At 51.5% G+C, this 12,399-nt stretch overlaps 1 protein-coding gene across 4 annotated transcripts in view; it reads left to right on the top strand.

Moving 5' to 3' along the window:
* The window catches only part of LOC135897048 (uncharacterized), a 493,987-nt gene that overhangs the window by 141,177 nt on the left and 340,411 nt on the right, over positions 1 to 12,399 (top strand). The window lies entirely within an intron of this gene.

Here is a 12,399-nt window from a genome sequence, read left to right on the forward strand (position 1 = left end):
GGGTGAGGAGGAAAGCGGCGGCGAACAGGCATGCTGCGAGCGCGTCCACCGATACCAAATATGGAAACAAAGCACTGGTGTGGGCTTCGATCGCACCCACTGCGCATGCGCCACTTCGCCTGCGCCGCCGAAGCTATAGAATACGCTCCGTGCGAACCACGCGTTCCCGAGTTCACGCTTTCCTTGTGAACAATGAGCGACGCAACCGGTGGAAACGTTTCGTCTGCCGCTGCTGCTAAACAAGCTGCCTGGGCATAGACTCAGCGCCGCCGCCGAGAGGACCCTGTCGTTCAGAGTCAAATTCTTTGCCGCAATATATCGCGAATTCAAAACGCCTAAAGAGCTGCACTAAAAATTCGTATTAGGGAGTATCGTAATCGTCGGTGAATTTCTTTTGTTTACATACAATGCATCCGATTTTCTGTCTCTGTTTCCCTCACTTTCTTTCTAACGTCTGCTGGTCGTCTGTTTCGACGAGATCGAGCAGAGTCGCCGTCTGGCGGGCACTAGCTGAACCACGGATATATATGTGTATGTGGATTGCGCCGCGCGTCGTCTGCTAGGCACAACGTGTTTACATGTACGTGTACGGCGTGAATATCTTTAAGGACAGTTTCTTCTGTGGTTGTAGCGCAGTCAAAAAGTCTTGGTCCGCATTTTTGTTATGGGGCACAAAAGTACTTAACCTTGCGCTATAGCAAGATCAGTGACTTGCCGTGTCGAGCATGCGATGTGTGCTTGTCGCACCCTCCGCTCGCCACAATGATGTCAATTTTATTATTGCTCCTTGTTTCGAGCACAGCTCAAAACAGCATTTTGCCTCGTTTGAAACAAATGAAGCATAAGCGAGCCGTGAACGCCGCGCTTTAGGGAGATGTCACAATGCGTTGATCACTCCGCAATCTTTGTTATATATCTCTATACTGTTGCGTACTCCAGGGTAGCGTACCGTACTGCTGCCGAGGAGTAGCGGCGCCTGCCTATCGAAGCTCGACCGACATTACATATTGGGTAGCGTGGCGCTGTCGGCGGGCTGCAGGCATCCGGTAGACCATGGCGACCGAGCAAGGGCGAGACGATTTGCTAGTGCGAAACTTGCACGGTTTATTCAAAGGTAGTTGAAAGAAAATAAGAAAAGCATGAAGTATATAAAAGTACATTTCAGAGCCCCTTAAATAGGCTCTCTACAAGTGTGGGCGGGATCTTGCTTCCGTCGATGCCACGTGACAGGCGCCGAGAGAAGGCCCCTCCTCCTCTGGCATTACCGAGCAAGGAAATGAGAATCCAACCCTCATTTCGACGAATCCTGGTAGAAGGCCCGTTGTGCGCAAGGTGCCTGACGTTAACCCTCGCAGGAGAAGTCAACCCACATTTCGACGAATCCTGGTAGAAGGCCGGGCGAAATTCCTGTCGCCACGTTGTGTCAGACGCCAACCATAACAATACGTGTTATGTATCACTCCGTTCGTATATATAGAAACGGGGTCGCGTCACAGCAGTAGAAAAACGAATCGCAAGCATGAACTCGTGTCACATCGCGTCATGCACGTTATATTGCGATAACTACATTACGATAGTTGTACGTGGTAACTGCATGACTCTCGCTGAATGGTTACGCGACCAGAGGAGTTCGTTTAATATATGGTTCTGATGGCACTACGCGCAATTATTTCCGCCGCGCGATTAGATCGTGGCCTCCTGCACGTTGATTCGCTGCCACAAAATTAAAGATAAAATATAGGTATTATATTATCACCACGCGCGAAACGGCACGCATGACGTACGCATGACGGCACGCATGACGGCGCGCATGACGGCGCGCATGACGTAACTACACGCATGACGTAATAACACTGAGTTCAAAGACGGCTATCATAATTTTCGTTTGCTATTCACTGAGGCGCACTTAGCTTGAGTCAACAATGCGGCCACCATATGAGCTGCAATAAAACAACCTAATGGCTTTAGCTCCTGAAATAATTACGACTTTGTCCCGCCGCTGTCATACGCGTAACCGCGCAAGGGCGATGAAGATAATATCGTTTTAAGTAACTTCATGATCCCACTAACGGACTAACACTCAATAGTGGCCTAACTTGCTGAATTGTACTCATTAACTGTTCGCAATTCGCAGCGAATAACTTTTAAAAAATGTTATTCACTTGCTCTACGTTCGTTGTACAGAAATACACATTTGTTTAACCATTCCAAGATTCGCTGCGAATGAGGTATACATAAATTAACTTGTGCTACAATATTAACAGAGTTGGAGAAGAAACGTAAGCCACCAAGAAAGATCCGAAAGAGAGACGGCATGGCTGAGTGCCAGTGCACCAGCCGTTGAATGACAATTTTGCGCTTATTCTTTCAGGTAAACGAAAACGTTCCGCGCATTTCGTGCAGAAATAATGCCACTCCATGGCAATATGAAATCAGTAGACATCAGATCACGCGGCAAATATGGCGTTCTCAGCATCTGACGGTTTGATTCCGACGGCTGCGTTACGAATGAATGTGGTATGCAAAAAACGCTCGTGTACGTACATTTAGGCGCACGTTAACGAGTACCAGTAAATAAAAACTGATATAACCTAATCCGGAGCGCCCCCCTTCCGTCTGCCGAATAATTATTGTTTGGGTGCATCTGAAATAGCGCGAGCACAGCATATAGCGGAGCCGACGTCTTCGGTTTCCATTTAAACTCGCTATCTCTTCCTCTCTGTCTCGGATATGCAGCGGGAATTAACACCAGAAGTTTCAGGAATCTCTCTATTAAGAGTCGCAGGGGTACGTTACGCTTTGCGGCCGAAATCTCGCCGCTCGTCCCCCTCGTTAATTTGCATGAGCGCCCGCATCGCGTGGGTCCGCGCCCGCATCGCGTGGGTCCGCGCGCGCGCCGCGAGAACTTTAATTCGGCGGGCCATCAATAAATGCGCATTAGGAAACTCTTTAACCCGTGCTTATGTAGCGTCGCAAGTTAACGTTTCCGCTCGTTTGCCCGCCGAGTTTCCTCGCATCCCCCCCCCCCCCCACCCAGAAAAAGAAAAGGGGGGGGGGGCGGCTGAGTCGGCGGTCGGTTGGTCCGTTAAAACTCGCGGGCCAATTGCGCTCGACAAATGATCGCCTTCCGGACCGCGAGGGAGAACGCGATGTGTGGTCTCTCGCCACCAACTCCCGGCGCGCATACATGTATACGTATGCGCGCACCCGCCAGGCCACCGCGCAGGCATTTCGGCTTCCGCGCGCGGTCTGTCTGCCGTCCAAGCTGCAGCTCGCCGCCGCCACGGCGGGCGCGGAGCTTCCATCCGCCCGCCGCGAGTGGTTTGGTGATGGTGCGGTCGCGCTCTTATTAGATTTAATTAGGCCCTCATTAGGACTTGCCCTTCCGTGCACTTTTGAGGCTGACCGCGAAGCCACCTGCTGCCCCTACTTTGAGCCTTTGGACGTCTCTCTCTCTACCTCCCTCCCTCCCTCTGTGTGTGTATGTGCGTGCGTGCGTGCGTGTGTTATGCTTCCTTCACTCTCTACCAGTTTCACTTCTTTTCTTCGTTCGTTTGTTTATTCTTACCCTTCAACTGTCATTTGTACGTACCGCCATCTTCAGAAACCTCCTCTCTCGCTTCCTCTGTAAGCTTGCCTCCGTGCATGATGGCGATGTATCTTCGAAAAGCGAGCGCAGCTGACAGACGGCTGTCGTCTGCGTCGCGTGGTGACGAAGCGTCGCGCGCGCAGAAGCGGAGACAGACGAAACAGATTGCGGACGGGAGTTGTGACATCAGCAGGCAAATCGCCGAGAGAGGACGGGGCGCTGGAAAAAAAAAAACACAAATAGAATGAATGCGCCGAGTGCCCGCCTTCCGATTAACACGAGCAGCGGCTGACGTATAGGGCGCTGCGTGCGTAAGACAATTGGACGCGTGCACGTAAATTGCCGTGGCGCATGAGCACTTGCGTGAAGCAGCACTCCATTGAAGGGCCGATGTTGGCTCAACTTTTAACAACCGCGTGTCGACTAACTTTGCGTCGTAATGTTGGACCGTCATTGGACCAATACTGGACCACACTGTAACGCTTAACTTCCTTGTTGCGTATAATCCTGCGCGCGTGATTGTGTTTCTTCGCTTGTGGCTCGTTAGAAATGTGCAGCGCAACTTTGTATTTACGCTTCTTAATGTGTTTTGTTGTTGCAATGTTTTTTTTTCTTTTTTGCTGAGCCTGTATCGTACCTCCTTCAGCATGAAACACCTGTCCAAATAGGCAGACAAATATTGCAACGATAAAAAGGAAATATGCCGGTCCCACGCGTAGCGACACTAAGTTTAGGCAAAGCTTTCATTGGGGCGTTTGCGAACTGCGCGCGAGCATGTTGGACACATTTTCGCCGGGAAACGCCTCGCTCAACTTGAGATGCCCGAACAATGCGGATTCCACGCATGGCGACGACGGAACGACGACGATCAGACGAGCGCGGCTATGTGCACGACTACGGCTGTACGACGACGACAATAGAATGACTACGATGACACGACCGCATTGTGATGACGACACTGGCATTACTACGAGAGAATGACGACGGTGGAACTACATATTTTTCGTGGGCTTTAAATGGCACGACGATAACTAAAAAGAACGACGACAACTTTACCAGATGGACGTTAATGACGAGGTCGGCACTGAGATGGCGACGTTGACGTTGCGAGAGCGGTATTGCGACAAGGTGAGGACAACGGATGACTATACGATGGGACGACGATGCTGGAATGACGACAGTGGGCTGAATATGACTTCGTGTCGAGGACAGCGTCAGGAAAATGGGACGACAATGACGGATCGACGACTACGGGATGGCGGCGACCGACCGACCGACCACGAACGCATGACTACGACTGTGTAATGACGACTGAATGATCACAGTCGAATAACGATGGCGTTAAAGAAAAATAAATTTAATTACGGGGTGTTGCTTGCCAAAGCCACGATCTGATTATAAGGCATGCACGCCGTAGTGGGAGACTCCGGAAATTCGGGCCACCTGGGGTTCTTTGACGTGCGCCTAAATCTAAGTACACGGGTGTTTTCGCATTTCGCCCCCATCGAAATGACGATGGCGCTATGATAACGCTATGAGGACGACTGTATGAGGTATCTACGGCCTGGAGACGAATGCACGATGGCAGCAAAATGACGACGAACGGCGTGACGACGCAAACGCGCTCAAGACGAAATGACAACGCAGCGATGTCAGAATGCAGACGGCGGAACAATGACAACGAATGAAGATTCACATTGGAATGAAGGCCATGAAATGACGACGAAAGGTTGACGTCGACGGCACGTCGACGGCACGAACACGGCACGACGACGGCGTGTTCTGTTGGAGCTCACGTCCGCACACGTGCAGCCTCGGTATCGCGTTATATCCGGTGTTTGTTAGCACTATATCCGGTACCGGCCGGTCGTGCAAGACAGCAGCCAACAACCGTAATTCGGGTGGAAGAGGCCAAAGAAATCTTTAAAAAAGGAAATCCGATACATCGGCCACATCTTGCACTGCTGCCCGTACCCGTGCGCACTGCGCCTGCGCAGAAAGGAAAGCGCGGTACCGAGTGCAGTCACGTGGTGGGCGTTTCAGGTTCTTGCGTGCACACAGTAGGCTTCTTCAATCCTCGTGAGATCGCCGAGAGCGTGCACACATGTCTTGAGTAATGTTCTCCGGTTGATCGGCCCCGGCCCGCGTAATGCTAGGGCTGAAATGAAGCGCACTTTATCTCCGGCGTTATATATAGAACGCTCGCGCAGCGTGAACTGAAAAAAAAAGGAACATAAATTAAAAACAAAGACAAACAAAACAAACTAAGGAGAAAGACCGTTCAGCTACCCCGATCGCCTCTTGTTGCGAGCAGCTCTGTCCTCGCTTCCAAGGAAGCCCGTGGGTCTCGGCGCAGACCGTTGGGCGAACATTCTTCTTTCTGTGCGATGGAAGCTGCGTAGTGGCATGGCGGCGCGGCGGCCTCTATTCTTCCGGTTTCATCACAGCCCCGCTCGCCCTTAAAGCGTTCCATTACCTAAAAGGCACGAGCATATACGCGCGAGCTGCTCGCGCGCGCGTTTCTCCCTTCTCGTATACACTGAATACCGTAAAACTCGGTATATAATGCGCACTCTTTCTTTATTTATTTCTTGAACTGTTCTGCACATCAAATTTGCGTCTAGTATTATATTACGATGTCCTTTCTTTCTCTTTTCCCCCTTTCCCCCCTTTCTTATCCAGGAGAGCAACTGCTCTTACTCGTATCATTAGCGTTTCTCTGCTGTTTTGCTGCCGCTGAAAGTTGAGTGCATCTGCGTTCGTACAGTACACACGCAGGATTTCTGCGGCATAGTTTGCTTCTTTCCCGTCACGCGCGTCCGAAGAACGAAGAGAAACGAGAACTGGAAGAGCGCGGTAAATCAAGAAACGTGGGCGCTATTCAAATCAACGACCGCTCGCGCGCGCACTTTGCGTGCCTTCTTTAGACGTGGACGCGCAGCATGATACAACACTTGTCTCGCGCGCACCGTATGATACACGCGTACATTGACACACACACACACACACACACACACACACACACACACACACACACACACACACACACACACACACACACACACGCACACACACACACACACGCACGCGCGCGCGCGCGCGCACGCACACACACGCGCACGCACACGCACGCACGCACACGCACGCACGCACACACACACGCACGCACGCACGCACACACACACACACGCACGCACGCACGCACGCACACACACACACACACACACACGCACGCACAGACACACCTGAATCGCTCACATACACGCGTACGTACCATAGCGCACACACATGCTTAAGCACGGGGTCCTTGCGCGCGCAGGGCCTCCCCCGTGCGTCGTCCTCAGAAAACGGCCGGCGCACCTCACCGGCGGCTAGCTCTCTCTCTCTCTCTCGCCGCTCCAGCAAGAAAAGCCAGCAGCGAGCGAGCGGCAGCCGCGAGCATTGCCGCGGCCCCAACGAGCTGTTGGCCGGACGACGGCCATTAAAAGGAGCGGGGCTTCCAAGGCGGCGTCGGCAGCGGCAGCCTTCGCGAACGCGCGTGATTTATGAGGCGCTCGGGCTCATTAGCTGCGCCCGATCCCGGCTCGGCCGAGAGCGAGGAGACCGGTCACGATGTCCGAGGAGCCGCTTGAGGACTCGGCCGGGGGGGCATGCCGCGGCGGCGGCGAAGTGCACTTCCTGCGCGCCGTGCGAGTCTCGGTCCGAGCGGTTAATAGTTGGCTAACAATGAGGAGCCGAGTGGGTTTTGCGTTCCGGGGTGCTGTGCCACGTGTAACGCAACGAGAGAAGCCATCCTTCCGATGCGCAGGCGTAGAGGACGTATACACGCACGCCTGCTTGAGGCGCGTCTCCTCGGTATCCCAGCATTCGTGAACGAAGCCATCCTTCCGATGCGCATGCGTGTAGGAGGAATGCGCATGTCTGCTTGAGGCGTCCCAGTATGTGAACGAACGCAGTTCTCGGCGCACGGGAATAGCGTTCAGTTTGCGACCCCGAGCGCTAGCTTTGCTTGCCGTATACCGGCACGAGCTCTAATGTGGCAGGCCTCGCTGCGGAATACGCGGTAACAGAAGCGAATGCTTCGAGCCAAGTCATAGAGGATGGCTCTAATTAAGCGCGGGAACAGGAATGGGAATTAAAATTTCTAGGCGTGGAGTATAGGTAAGGGGAGATGAGCGAGTCTTCAACAATTTACACAGAAGACAATGTTTCGTCTACGTCGTGTGGCCAAGGGCACCGTATAGTTTCTGTTTGCGTGAAACGCAACAGAGAGTTCGTTGTCATTCGTCCGACACGCGGAAGCATCCAGATACGTGGATCAGCTGAAATAATGACGAATGAGAATTTACTTTCAAGTAAAGATGACCCCTTTCCGATTCAAAGTGCAGGGGCCCTATTCTGAAACAATCACTTTCGACGATACTATCAACTTGGCCACGCATTCGCCCTTCGTCGCGCGCGGATGGGCTGTTTTGGCAAAATCTGGTGAGCTGACTGGCTGGTTGAGCACTACGTCATCTGATTTTGCTCAACCAGCCAATGAGCGCGCGCCTGACGGCGATACTACTGCGATAATAGTATATCACCAAAGTGGATCGTTTCAGAATACGCCCCCAGTTTATCTTCGCTGCTGTTCACTGATACTTGACAGGCATAACCTGCAAATTTGCCTTTACTGCTTACCTCGGGATGTAAGTGGCGGGTATATATACCTTCCTGCTCCGTGCTCAGTAAAAGTATGTATATATAGATATATAGTTATAAGTGATCCGGTGCTCTGGTGCGCATTGACGTAGTTTCGGTGCCAGAAGCTCGGGGTCACGGATGCAGGATGTGTAAGTGACCGAGGTTCCCCGACGTTACACGTGTGGTATATAGCTTTCGCTGTCAAACAGCAAAATACAGGGAATCTCGAGCGCTGAAAACGTCGAGCTTCATTCGCTGAGCACTCCACATAAAGGCAAGCAGTGCTTGCATAATTGAACATGTGGAGTAAGTTCGTTTATTCTATAGGCGATTACCGCCTGTGTGTTCCGCTCTCTCTGCCCTTTACCGCTAGCTCTTACGTACGTATTGCTCATTGTGCCACCCTGGCAAAAAAAGGTTGCTTAAGATGTGTGCACTGAAAGATAAGCAGGGTAATATCATCAGAAATTTCGAAGACGTAGTAAAGGCAGCGGAAGAATTCTATTTTGACCTGTACAGTACCCAGATCAGCACACGATACCTCCATTCGAAGTAGTAATGAACAGGTTACATAGGCTCCTTCTGTAACTAGCGAGGAAGTTCGACGAGCCTAGCAAGGCATGACACGGAGAAAAGCGGCACAAGGTGAAATAACAGTCGATTTAATCAAAGATGGACGAGATATCATGCTTGAAAAGCTTGCGGCCCTTTATGCGAAATGTCTCACGACTTCAAGGGTCCCAGAGAACTGAAAAAATGCCAACATTATACTAATCCACGAAAAGTGCGGCGTTAAAGAATTAAAAAATTATAAGCCCATTAACTTACTTTCAGTATTGTATAAAATATTCACAAACATCATTTCCAATGGAATAAGGGAAACACTTGACTTCAGCCGACCAAGAGAACAGGCTAGCTTCAAGAAGGGATACTCTAACATGGATCCCACCCATGTCATCAATCAGGTAATCGAGAAATCCGCAGAGTACAATCAACCTCTTTGTGGCTTTCATAGATTACGAAAAGGCGTCTGATTTAGTAGAGAAACCAGCAGTCATAGAGGCATTACGTAATTAAGGACTGCATGAGGCTTACGCCAATATCTTGGAAAATATCTACAAAGATTCGACAGCTGCCTTGATTCTCCACAAGAAAAGTAGGAAGATACCTAAAAAGAAAGGTGTCGAGCAAGGATACACAATCTCTCCAATTCTGTTCGCTGTATTCTTGGAAAAAGTATTCAAGCTATTAAACTGGAAAGGCTTATTAGCAGTGAGGATCAATGATGAATATCTCAACAACCTTGGGTTTGCAGATGACATTGTCCTTTTCAGTAACGCTGGGGACGAGTCACAACAAATGACTGAAGACCTTAACAGAGAAAGCGTAAGAGTAGGGTTGAAGATTAATATTCAGAAGACAAAGATAATGATAAATACCCTGGTAAAGGAACAAGAGTTCAGGATTGCCAGTCAACCTTTAGAGTCTGTGAACGAGTACGTTTACCTAGGTTAGCTACTCACAGGGGACTATCATGAGAAAGAAATTTACAGAAGAATAGAAATGGGTTGGAGTGCATACGGCAGACATTGTCAGATCCCGACTGGAAGGTTACCACGATCATTGAAACGAAAGGTGTACAATCAATGTATTTAACATATGGGGCAGAAACTTGGAGGCAGACAAAGAAGCTCGAGAACAGGTTAAGGACCGCGCAAAGGGCGCGATGGAACGAAGAAAGTTAGGCGTAACGTTAAGAGACAGGAATATAGCGGTGTGTATAAGAAAGCAAACGGAGATAGCCGATATTCTAATTGACATTGAGAGAAAAAAATGGAGCTGGGCAGGTTATGTAATCCGTAGGTTAGATAACCGGTGGATCATTATGGTTACAGAATGAGTGCCACGAGAAGGGAAGCGCAGTCGAGGACAGCAAAACAGTTCGGGTGGTGAGGAAATTAGGAAATTCGCAGGCGAAAGTCGGAATCATTTGGCGCAGGACAGGGGTAATTGGAGATCGCAGGGAGAGGCCTCCGTCCTGGCAGTGGACATAAAAGATGATGATGATGATGATGATGATGATGATGATGATGATGATGATGTACCCGCGCACTCTCCACGTAGCGCAGCCTATATCGAGGCGGCTGTGAGAAGAAAGAAGAAGAGACGCATCCATCACGGCGAAACATAAAAATTTCCGCTGTTTCATGAGAAACGTCGACCTCATCTCGCCGTAATTCGTTATCCCTCTAACGTTCTCGCTTGGTATATGCGCGTGCTCTCGTTGGGACGACGCGTGTGAGGCGTGCAACGTATATGGGAAGCGTGTAAATGGCGTGCCGAGCTGTCATCTAGGAGACGGATGAGGGGGGGGGGGGGCTCCACGTATTCCTTCTCGCAACCCGTCCCTCCCCCCCCTCGACGTCCAATTTGTTTTCCCGCCGCGTTCAAGAGCGCAGGCGTGTCGAATTCAAGGCGCCGCCGCCGCTCAGAAATCGGCGGGCTCGTCCCAAAAGCGGCGCACGGGCGCTTACACGGCCCCGGCGTAGCGCGTTTCCGGATCGAGAGAACCACCTGCTTCCGCCCCAGCGCCGAGGGAACGCGGTTCGAAGACGACGCCTGTCCACATTTAGCTCTCGACCGCCGAGCGCTTTAAAAGGAGGCGACGCGACCCACAAAGAAACACGGACAGACGAGTAACAAATCGTTGACATAAAAATTGTTGCAGCGCAATCACATGCAACCACAAGTATATGAAGGACGGGACACAAGCGCTGGAGGGAAGAACACAGAAGGAAGGGCCCACTGAACAAGAAAGGTACTTCATTAAATGTTCTTTCTGGGCTCAAGTATGCACCAGCTCGCTCAGAAAGAAGTTTTAATGGAGTAACAAATCCATCGGCTAATAGAGCGTTTTTATCGCGTCGCGCGCAAGAAGAGGTGTGTGCGCCGTTGGGGCTTCAATCGAGACGGCGTCGAGACCGTCACGCAGCTGACACGCGCCGAGATATATAATACAGTTGCGTGTACTCGCCCTCATATTTGACCCCATGTAGCTGTGGTCGCCCGGCTTCCGAGTCAACTGAGGCGACCGCGATACCGACGAGGGGAAAAAAAAAGAAGAAGAAAACACCGGCCATTTGACAACATTCACGCGGGCCGATCACGGAAACGCTCGTTCTATCCTGCAGCACGCGGCAATCAAAGAAAGGAATGGAAGATACGCACACAGGCAAAGGGTGCCACTGTTTGCAGCGTCACGCACTTGGCTGTTAAATACGTGCGCGACCCGGTCTCGCAGATGAATTGCCCTCTGATCGTCACGTTCCGTTTTGATGACCTCCCCGCCTCCTTCCTGGCGCGGTGGGCCACGCGATTTGAGCGGCAGCGTTATTTCGCGACTCTGCAGTTGACTCCCCGTAGCAAAGACCTCGCTCCAAGAGGTACGGTAGGAGAGTGGTCTGGCGTGTATGCGCGTGTGTGTTACGGTGGGGTTTTTGGGTGAGAAGTGGGCGCGGGGTGACGGAGAGACACGCTCGAAAATGCGCCGCGATGTCGTGCTCCGGTCGACCGTGTTGTTGTTGCTGCTGCTGCTGTTTCACGTGCACTCGTTGTCGATGCATGGCTTCAGCGCGGCGTGTTTGCTCGGCACACCACCGTGCATGCCATTTACAGCGGCATCGACGCCGGTGTGGCGTTTGCACCACGCAGCAGCACCAGCAGCCACCGCTGCCGAGAGAGCTGTCGGGCCGAAGCGCCCAGCGAGGCGTTGTCCGCTTTTTTCTTTTTTTTTTTAATGCATGCTCGCGTAGCCCCTTTGCTGCCGCTACTACTGCTGTTGTACACTGCCGTGTTTGCTACCGTCCTCTGCTTCTCTACAATCACACACACACACACACACTCTCTCTCTCTCTACTGTATACCTCCATACATCTCGGTCGCCAGCCACAGCTGGTGTGCAGCTCGCATAGACACCGTTGCTTCTGCTGCCGTGTACGAGTTCTTCCAGCGCTGTTTTATCGAGCATGCCAGGACTTCATTCGGTGTCCGCGTCCATGTATATGCGTGTGTTACGCGCGTCCTGCACTCCCTCACTCGCACGCGCATAGCTCGTCGCGAGAGGC

Source organism: Dermacentor albipictus, chromosome 5 (assembly GCF_038994185.2).
Source record: "Dermacentor albipictus isolate Rhodes 1998 colony chromosome 5, USDA_Dalb.pri_finalv2, whole genome shotgun sequence".
In the NCBI taxonomy this organism is placed as follows: domain Eukaryota; kingdom Metazoa; phylum Arthropoda; class Arachnida; order Ixodida; family Ixodidae; genus Dermacentor; species Dermacentor albipictus.